Below are 10951 nucleotides of genomic sequence, written 5' to 3'. Positions count from 1 at the left end.
GCTGAGGCTTAAGTAGGTAAACAAAGCTGCTGGGAAGCTCGAACTGGGTGGAGCTCACAGCAGCTCAAGGAAACCTGCCTGTCTCTGTAGACTCCACCTCTGGGGACAGGGCAATAACAAACACAGCCGAAACCTCAGCAGACGCAAACGACTCTGTCTGACAGCTTTGAAGAGAGCAGTGGATCTCCCAACACGGAGGTTGAGATCTGAGAAGGGACAGACTCCCTGCTCAAGTGGGTCCCTGACCCCTGAGTAGCCTAACTGGGAGACATCCCCCACTAGGGGCAGTCTGACACCCCACACCTCACAGGGTGGAGTACACCCCTGAGAGGAAGCTTCCAAAGCAAGAATCAGACAGGTACACTCGCTGTTCAGAAATATTCTATCTTCTGCAGCCTCTGCTGCTGATACCCAGGCAAACAGGGTCTGGAGTGGACCTCAAGCAATCTCCAACAGACCTACAGCTGAGGGTCCTGACTGTTAGAAGGAAAACTATCAAACAGGAAGGACACCTACACCAAAACCCCATCAGTACATCACCATCATCAAAGACCAGAGGCAGATAAAACCACAAAGATGGGGAAAAAGCAGGGCAGAAAAGCTGGAAATTCAAAAAATAAGAGCGCATCTCCCCCGACAAAGGAGCGCAGCTCATCGCCAGCAACGGATCAAAGCTGGACGGAGAATGACTTTGACGAGATGAGAGAAGAAGGCTTCAGTCCATCAAATTTCTCAGAGCTAAAGGAGGAATTACGTACCCAGCGCAAAGAAACTAAAAATCTTGAAAAAAAAGTGGAAGAATTGATGGCTAGAGTAATTAATGCAGAGAAGGTCCTAAACGAAATGAAAGAGATGAAAACCATGGCACGAGAAATACGTGACAAATGCACAAGCTTCAGTAACCGACTCGATCAACTGGAAGAAAGAGTATCAGCGATTGAGGATCAAATGAATGAAATGAAGCGAGAAGAGAAACCAAAAGAAAAAAGAAGAAAAAGAAATGAACAAAGCCTGCAAGAAGTATGGGATTATGTAAAAAGACCAAATCTACGTCTGATTGGGGTGCCTGAAAGTGAGGGGGAAAATGGAACCAAGTTGGAAAACACTCTTCAGGATATCATCCAGGAGAACTTCCCCAACCTAGTAGTGCAGGCCAACATTCAAATCCAGGAAATACAGAGAACGCCACAAAGATACTCCTCGAGAAGAGCAACTCCAAGACACATAATTGCCAGATTCACCAAAGTTGAAATGAAGGAAAAAATCTTAAGGGCAGCCAGAGAGAAAGGTCGGGTTACCCCCAAAGGGAAGCCCATCAAACTAACAGCAGATCTCTCGGCAGAAACTCTCCAAGCCAGAAGAGAGTGGGGGCCAATATTCAACATTCTTAAAGAAAAGAATTTTAAACCCAGAATTTCATATCCAGCCAAACTAAGTTTCATTAGTGAAGGAGAAATAAAATCCTTTACAGATAAGCAAATGCTTAGAGATTTTGTCACCACTAGGCCTGCCTTACAAGAGACCCTGAAGGAAGCACTAAACATGGAAAGGAACAACCGGTACCAGCCATTGCAAAAACATGCCAAAATGTAAAGACCATCGAGGCTAGGAAGAAACTGCATCAACTAATGAGCAAAATAACCAGTTAATATCATAATGGCAGGATCAAGTTCACACATAACAATCTTAACCTTAAATGTAAATGGACTAAATGCTCCAATTAAAAGACACAGACTGGCAAACTGGATAAAGAGTCAAGACCCATCAGTCTGCTGTATTCAGGAGACCCATCTCACACGCAGAGACATACATAGGCTCAAAATAAAGGGATGGAGGAAGATTTACCAAGCAAATGGAGAACCAAAAAAAGCGGGGGTTGCAATACTAGTCTCTGATAAAACAGACTTTAAACCATCAAAGATCAAAAGAGACAAAGAAGGCCATTACATAATGGTAAAGGGATCAATTCAATAGGAAGAGCTAACTATCCTAAATATATATGCACCCAATACAGGAGCACCCAGATTCATAAAGCAAGTCCTTAGAGACTTACAAAGAGACTTAGACTCCCATACAATAATAATGGGAGACTTCAACACTCCACTGTCAACATTAGACAGATCAACGAGACAGAAAGTTAACAAGGATATCCAGGAATTGAACTCATCTCTGCAGCAAGCAGACCTAATAGACATCTATAGAACTCTCCACCCCAAATCAACAGAATATACATTCTTCTCAGCACCACATCTTACTTACTCCAAAATTGACCACGTAATTGGAAGTAAAGCACTCCTCAGCAAATGTACAAGAACAGAAATTATAACAAACTGTCTCTCAGACCACAGTGCAATCAAACTAGAACTCAGGACTAAGAAACTCAATCAAAACTGCTCAACTACATGGAAACTGAACAACCTGCTCCTGAATGACTACTGGATACATAACGAAATGAAGGCAGAAATAAAGATGTTCTTTGAAACCAATGAGAACAAAGATACAACATACCAGAATCTCTGGGACACATTTAAAGCAGTGTGTAGAGGGAAATTTATAGCACTAAATGCCCACAAGAGAAAGCAGGAAAGATCTAAAATTGACACTCTAACATCACAATTAAAAGAACTAGAGAAGCAAGAGCAAACACATTCGAAAGCTAGCAGAAGGCAAGAAATAACTAAGATCAGAGCAGAACTGAAGGAGATAGAGACACAAAAAACTCTCCAAAAAATCAATGAATCCAGGAGTTGGTTTTTTGAAAAGATCAACAAAATTGACAGACCACTAGCAAGACTAATAAAGAAGAAAAGAGAGAAGAATCAAATCGACGCAATTAAAAATGATAAAGGGGATATCACCACCGACCCCACAGAAATACAAACTACCATCAGAGAATACTATAAACACCTCTATGCAAACAAACTGGAAAATCTAGAAGAAATGGATAATTTCCTGGACACTTACACTCTTCCAAGACTAAACCAGGAAGAAGTTGAATCCCTGAATAGACCAATAGCAGGCTCTGAAATTGAGGCAATAATTAATAGCCTACCAACCAAAAAAAGTCCAGGACCAGATGGATTCACAGCTGAATTCTACCAGAGGTACAAGGAGGAGTTGGTACCATTCCTTCTGAAACTATTCCAATCAATAGAAAAAGAGGGAATCCTCCCTAACTCATTTTATGAGGCCAACATCATCCTGATACCAAAGCCTGGCAGAGACACAACAAAAAAAGAGAATTTTAGACCAATATCCCTGATGAACATCGATGCAAAAATCCTCAATAAAATACTGGCAAACCGGATTCAGCAACACATCAAAAAGCTTATCCACCATGATCAAGTGGGCTTCATCCCTGGGATGCAAGGCTGGTTCAACATTCGCAAATCAATAAACATAATCCAGCATATAAACAGAACCAAAGACAAGAACCACATGATTATCTCAATAGATGCAGAAAAGGCTTTTGACAAAATTCAACAGCCCTTCATGCTAAAAACGCTCAATAAATTCGGTATTGATGGAACGTACCTCAAAATAATAACAGCTATTTATGACAAACCGACAGCCAATATCATACTGAATGGGCAAAAACTGGAAAAATTCCCTTTGAAAACTGGCACAAGACAGGGATGCCCTCTCTCACCACTCCTATTCAACATAGTGTTGGAAGTTCTGGCTAGGGCAATTAGGCAAGAGAAAGAAATCAAGGGTATTCAGTTAGGAAAAAAAGAAGTCAAACTGTCCCTGTTTGCAGATGACATGATTGTATATTTAGAAAACCCCATTGTCTCAGCCCAAAATCTCCTTAAGCTGATAAGCAACTTCAGCAAAGTCTCAGGATACAAAATTAATGTGCAAAAATCACAAGCATTCTTATACACCAGTAACAGACAAACAGAGAGCCAAATCAGGAATGAACTTCCATTCACAATTGCTTCAAAGAGAATCAAATACCTAGGAATCCAACTTACAAGGGATGTAAAGGACCTCTTCAAGGAGAACTACAAACCACTGCTCAGTGAAATAAAAGAGGACACAAACAAATGGAAGAACATACCATGCTCATGGATAGAAAGAATCAATATCGTGAAAATGGCCATACTGCCCAAGGTAATTTATAGATTCAATGCCATCCCCATCAAGCTACCAATGAGTTTCTTCACAGAATTGGAAAAAACTGCTTTAAAGTTCATATGGAACCAAAAAAGAGCCCGCATCTCCAAGACAATCCTAAGTCAAAAGAACAAAGCTGGAGGCATCACGCTACCTGACTTCAAACTATACTACAAGGCTACAGTAACCAAAACAGCATGGTACTGGTACCAAAACAGAGATATAGACCAATGGAACAGAACAGAGTCCTCAGAAATAATACCACACATCTACAGCCATCTGATCTTTGACAAACCTGAGAGAAACAAGAAATGGGGAAAGGATTCCCTATTTAATAAATGGTGCTGGGAAAATTGGCTAGCCATAAGTAGAAAGCTGAAACTGGATCCTTTCCTTACTCCTTATACGAAAATTAATTCAAGATGGATTAGAGACTTAAATGTTAGACCTAATACCATAAAAATCCTAGAGGAAAACCTAGGTAGTACCATTCAGGACATAGGCATGGGCAAAGACTTCATGTCTAAAACACCAAAAGCAACGGCAGCAAAAGCCAAAATTGACAAATGGGATCTCATTAAATTAAAGAGCTTCTGCACAGCAAAAGAAACTACCATCAGAGTGAACAGGCAACCTACAGAATGGGAGAAAATTTTTGCAATCTACTCATCTGACAAAGGGCTAATATCCAGAACCTACAAAGAACTCAAACAAATTGACAAGAAAAAAACAAACAACCCCATCAAAAAGTGGGCAAAGGATATGAACAGACATTTCTCAAAAGAAGACATTCATACAGCCAACAGACACATGAAAAAATGCTCATCATCACTGGCCATCAGAGAAATGCAAATCAAAACCACAATGAGATACCATCTCACACCAGTTAGAATGGCGATCATTAAAAAGTCAGGAAACAACAGGTGCTGGAGAGGATGTGGAGAAATAGGAACACTTTTACACTGTTGGTGGGATTGTAAACTAGTTCAACCATTATGGAAAACAGTATGGTGATTCCTCAAGGATCTAGAACTAGATGTACCATATGACCCAGCCATCCCATTACTGGGTATATACCCAAAGGATTATAAATTATGCTGCTATAAAGACACATGCACACGTATGTTTATTGCAGCACTATTCACAATAGCAAAGACTTGGAATCAACCCAAATGTCCATCAGTGACAGATTGGATTAAGAAAATGTGGCACATATACACCATGGAATACTATGCAGCCATCAAAAAGGATGAGTTTGCGTCCTTTGTAGGGACATGGATGCAGCTGGAAACCATCATTCTTAGCAAACTATCACAAGAACAGAAAACCAAACACCGCATGTTCCCACTCATAGGTGGGAACTGAACAATAAGATCACTTGGACTCAGGAAGGGGAACATCACACACAGGGGCCTATCATGGGGAGGGGGGAGCGGGGAGGGATTGCATTGGGAGTTATACCTGATGTAAATGATGAGTTGATGGGTGCAGCACACCAACATGGCACAAGTATACATATGTAACAAACCTGCATGTTATGCACATGTACCCTACAACTTAAAGTATAATAATAATAAATAAATTTAAAAAAAAAAAGAGCTAATTTGCATAGAAAACTAAAAAAAAAAAAAAAAAAAAAAGGGAGAAGGAATACACAGGGAAACCATGTGACTACCGAGGCAGAGACTGGAGCCTTGCATCTACAAGTCAAGGAATGTCCAGGACTGCTGACAACACGAGAACCTAGGAGAAAGACACAGAACAGATTCCACCCTTGAGACTTCAGAGAGAGTGTGGTCCTGGTGATACCTTGATTCTAGACTTCTTTACCCCAGAACTGCGACACAATGTATTTCTGTTGTTTTAAGTCACCTAATTAGAGGAACTTTATTATAGCAGCCATTGCAAACTAACATACTGCTCTTCTGCAAACAGTTGATGTTGAGGACTGCCAGCAGCCTATAGGAGAAAACTCTCTGAATAAATGTTGTCATTATGTGCTGGTTTTTTGCCTTATTTTTGTTCACTTAGATGCTATTGTTTTCAGCATAGTGCTTTCACCTATACTGTGTACTGAATGGAGTTTAACTAATATCCTCTGTCCTTCTGCCCCCTTCACTGTCTATTTCTCTGACCCCATTATACCTACTCCTCTCTCTTCAATGATGGAGTGCTCCACATAGCATTTGCAGATTAGGTTTGTTTTAGAGAATGAAAGTGGATGAGGTAAAGTAGTGATTACTTTTATAAGCTGTCCTATATTTCCTTTTTATTTCTGAACTCGGTTTGCTTTTATTGCAAACATCAAAGATTGTTTCCCCACTGGTTCTTTTCTTCCAAATTGAGCTCCATATATCATTTCATCTGCATCCTAACTGGATATTTGGGCTTCTTTTCCTGTACCAGGCAAAGATTAAAGCAGAAGTTAATATTGAGGAAAGACAACAGAGAACCATGAAGTACAGTATTTCAGTGGCATAAAATAAATACAATTATTCCCCTTGGCAATTCTCTTCCAGTTAGATACACAGGTAATCTCCTCACTTTATTGTTCAGTATAGTCAAGTGTATGGCTTCTTAAATGTTAATGTGATACTCCCTTTAAATCTTGCTCTTTCAACTACATCATACTCTGTTATTAAATTTTGGAGTTAGGAGAGATCTTAGAAGTCAGTGAGCTCAGTGAAGATGCTGGAAATGCTGAGATCTGCACAGTCTCACAGAATTAACTGGTGGTAGAATTGAGCCTTCAACCCAGGCCCCCTGTGCCCTAGTCCAGCATTCTTTCAGCCAAATCTCTCTCCTTTTTAGATAAGAGGTTAGTTTGCTTTCAGAAAGTGATATTGTTGTTCCTTTTGGAGGCAAGTGCACTCTAGTTCAATGTCTGATCCCTTTGAATGTAGACAGGGTAGAACTTCCCTGCAGAGTCACCTACTCCAGTTCTCTCTTTCTGCAACTACAGCTGCAAAACTCACCTTCCCATCAATAGAATGAAAGCGTCTGATGATAAGATAGCTAAGTCACAATACAATTTCCAAATTAAACAATGTAAATTTCTTAGTTTTGATCATTGTACTATGGCTATATAACAGGTTAACATTAGGGGAAGTTGGGTGAGAGACATGAAGGAACTCTATAAATTTTTATACTTTTCTCTATGTCTAAATTGGGTTCAAATTAAAAACATTTTAAACATCAAATAAATGGGCATTTGAAATGTATCAATGGCTTTCATAACCAATCTTATTCCTGAAAATGTGTGTGTGTTCCTCAGGACATTCTTTGTATAGTAAATGCTGACTTTATACTGTTGTAGCATAGTAAGTTCGCTAAGTCTCTTATCATCTCGTGAAAATTGCATTTTGCTAAAAGCTATTATAGGACAGACTGTGTGCTCGGTGGCTGTCATTTGCACAAAGTAAAGATATTGTATGAGAGACAAAGAGTACTATGGAGGGCAATACAATGATTGAACAATCATCTATTGGAAAGACCATAGCACCCCATTTCTTCTGAGAAAAGAATAAAGTTAGCCAACTCGAGTCCAAAACTGGTAGACTCTTCTCACCAAGCTCATTCCTATATAATCAATAGTTAAGTGTCTACAATTTGGAAACTTCTGTGCATGTTGGGTAGACAGGCAAGCAAATAGGTGGCTATTATATACTTTAATAAGTGTTATGGTAGAGGGAATCCCATGGCTCTATTAATGCACAATGGATGAGAACTTCTAACTTTGCCTTTGGGGTAAACATGTTAGGGAGAACATCCTGAAGTAGAGACTACCCAGGGCTGAATCTTTAAGGAGAACAGGAGGTAGCCAAGCACAGAAGGAAAGGACTATAGAGAGGCCTTCCAAGCAAAGAGAGGAACATAATCACAAGTATAAGAAAAGTTCAGCAAGTTTGGTCAAGTAGTTCATTACAGTTGGATCATGAGATGTACATGTATGTGAAGGAGTACTGGGGCAAGGCCTTTCATTTTGAATCATTTGAGGAGAGAGAAGCAACCTGACCTACTTTTGTTTCAGAAGGATCTCTCTGGCTGCAGAATGGAAAGTGGATTGGAGGTGAACTAGAAAGGAAACAGAGAAGCTAATGAGAAAATTATTGCAATAGACCAGATGAAAGAGGAGGGTGGCTTGAAGCAGGGTGGTAGCAGTAAGGGTGATCAGAAGTGTACTGTTCAAAGATATATTTAGGTGATACATTTGAAAGAACTTGATGCTTTATTTGATGTTGGAGTTCACTGAGAGTGACAGATGATGTTCAAATTTTTTGCTTTTTCATAATGAGCCAGCTTCAGCTTCTTTCTTATCATTTTCTCCACCTCCTTGTTTAATTGAAAAGGACACTTCTGGCCGGGCGCGGTGGCTCAAGCCTGTAATCCCAGCACTTTGGGAGGCCGAGACGGGCGGATCACGAGGTCAGGAGATCGAGACCATCCTGGCTAACCTGGTGAAACCCCGTCTCTACTAAAAAATACAAAAAACTAGCCGGGCGAGGTGGCGGGCGCCTGTAGTCCCAGCTACTCGGGAGGCTGAGGCAGGAGAATGGCGTAAACCCGGGAGGCGGAGCTTGCAGTGAGCTGAGATCCGGCCACTGCACTCCAGCCTGGGCGACAGAGCGAGACTCCGTCTCAAAAAAAAAAAAAAAGAAAAGGACACTTCTTTCCCTGAGGACTTCTTACATGAAGTGGCAGAGTAAAGGGAACTACATGTGCTCCCAAATACAGTTTATGGGATGCCAAAATGGCATAGGTCAAAAAAACGTTTCTTACCATTTTGTATTCAGTTATAATCACTGAGTTTTCAAAAAATGGAATAAACATACTCGGGTTTCACTATGAATTTATTATTTTCTAGGAAAAATCCTAGTATGGAATAAGGAGAAAAAGTGCAAACAGATTACACTGCCTCCTGAACATCAATTACTCTTGCTATATCACTGCTCAAGTAGTGGACCTGAAAGTAGTGACAATGTCACTACTGCATTCCATAGCCTCTTGTAGAATATTATTCCTCTATGCTGTGGGTAAATCCCTGTGCTATTTTGAAAGGTCTATCATCCAGCTTTAAAATTATTTCCCTCTCCAAATTTCTATCAACTACCCTACTCATTCATCCATGACTTTGGCTCATGGTTCACAGTTTTCCTCTCTACCCAAAGTCCCTCCATTATCCTAAGATGACGTCAGTACCTATGTGGATGGCCCAATCTACATATCCTGGCCTCCTAGTTCCAATGACCCTCATGTCCGGGCTTTTTCAGTTAGCTCTCCCACAGCTACACCCTGGACCAGATCATTATTCATAACTGCTGCACTTCCAAAATCTCTCATTCCAGTAGCCCATTCTATTAGCACAACTACCTGTCCTTTCAGTTTTATAGTGCAACTAGTAGCATGACTGTTATTTAATCTCTTGAGGCTACCCAAAGTACTTACCCTCTATTTTCTTCTCATCAATCAATACTCCCTTATCAACTTCCCCTTTTAACCAGTCTATTTCCATAGTTAACCATTTCAATAACATCTTTGTCAATGCCCCAAAAGCCTTACATTATTTGTCTTTTCATTGCCAAGGAAAACTCAATATTTTGCAAAAACCCAACCTCACACATTAATCCGACTGGCTAACTTCTCTGTGCTGATAGTCAGCTGAATTCTCTAAAAATTATGATTCAACAGAGCAGATGACTTAAATATGAATTCATGATTATGAACTTCAATGGGGCCCTCGATTCTTCGTGAAAAACATATCATATTTGTATGGTCAATCTGATTTCTCTATATCCACAAAGGCTACTTCAAAACTTTTTTTCACATCTGAACCCTGCCTTATATCACGTTTTGTAGATGAACTTTTTTTTCCCCTGTTTTACCAAGGAAAAGAAAGTTACAGAAGGGAACTTCTGTGTCCCCCTATCATATGCATGTCTGCCTGTACCTGAACTCTACTCATTTTTATCTTCCTTCATTTTTGTCATAATATAGGACCTGCATATCCTTCACGCTGAGGCCAGACACCCAACTCAAGCTTCAGGCAGCATAATCTCCCACTCTTTCAAGACCTTTGTATTCAGGAAACTTTAATTATTGTTTGCTCCTTCTCTTTATTATTTTCAACCTTTATCTCTCAAATAAGTGATTTGCCTCAGCTTTTATACACGCTTAGTTCTTTTTCATTGAAAGAAAAATAAATATCCACTTGATGCCCACTCTTCTTCCCTGTACAGCCAGACTTATAGATAGGTTGCTTATACTCACTGCTTCTAGTTCTTCCCCTCTTCTTCACACCTCAGCCAAACACAAATCAACTGGTATCCCATCAGACTGTCATCAATATTTACCCTCTTGACCATCCCATCTTCTTTAAAAAAAAAAATCAACAACTTGCCTTAGTTTTTAAAACATACCCTTTTATTTCGTTTCCGTTTCCCCCCTCACACCCATTCACTGATTTCTTGGAAGGTACATTCTTTTCCTCTATCTACATACCAATGCCAAGCTTCCGCCTCCCCGGCGTTTTTGCTGAGTGGCGGCAGCAAGTGGTAAGAAACGAAGCCATAAATAGATGGAGCATCTTGCATCATTGTATTTGGAATTCCTTAATGCTTTCAATGAAAGAGTTCAGTGGGAAAAAATTCTACCTCAGACTTCTCACGGTCCATACCCTAGGTCAATGGCTTTCAAACTATGCCTGCAAAGTCCTGGACTTTTGGAAATCTGATTCAGGGACCACTGTGGGGTGAAAAAGAAGAAGGCTAAGCTAATGGAACGGCATGTTGCTTGCTTTTTCAATAAGCCCAGCTCCATTTTTATCTGGTTTATA

Source organism: Macaca thibetana, chromosome X (genome assembly GCF_024542745.1).
Source record: "Macaca thibetana thibetana isolate TM-01 chromosome X, ASM2454274v1, whole genome shotgun sequence".
Classification (NCBI taxonomy): domain Eukaryota; kingdom Metazoa; phylum Chordata; class Mammalia; order Primates; family Cercopithecidae; genus Macaca; species Macaca thibetana.
This window is presented reverse-complemented; position numbering follows the sequence as displayed.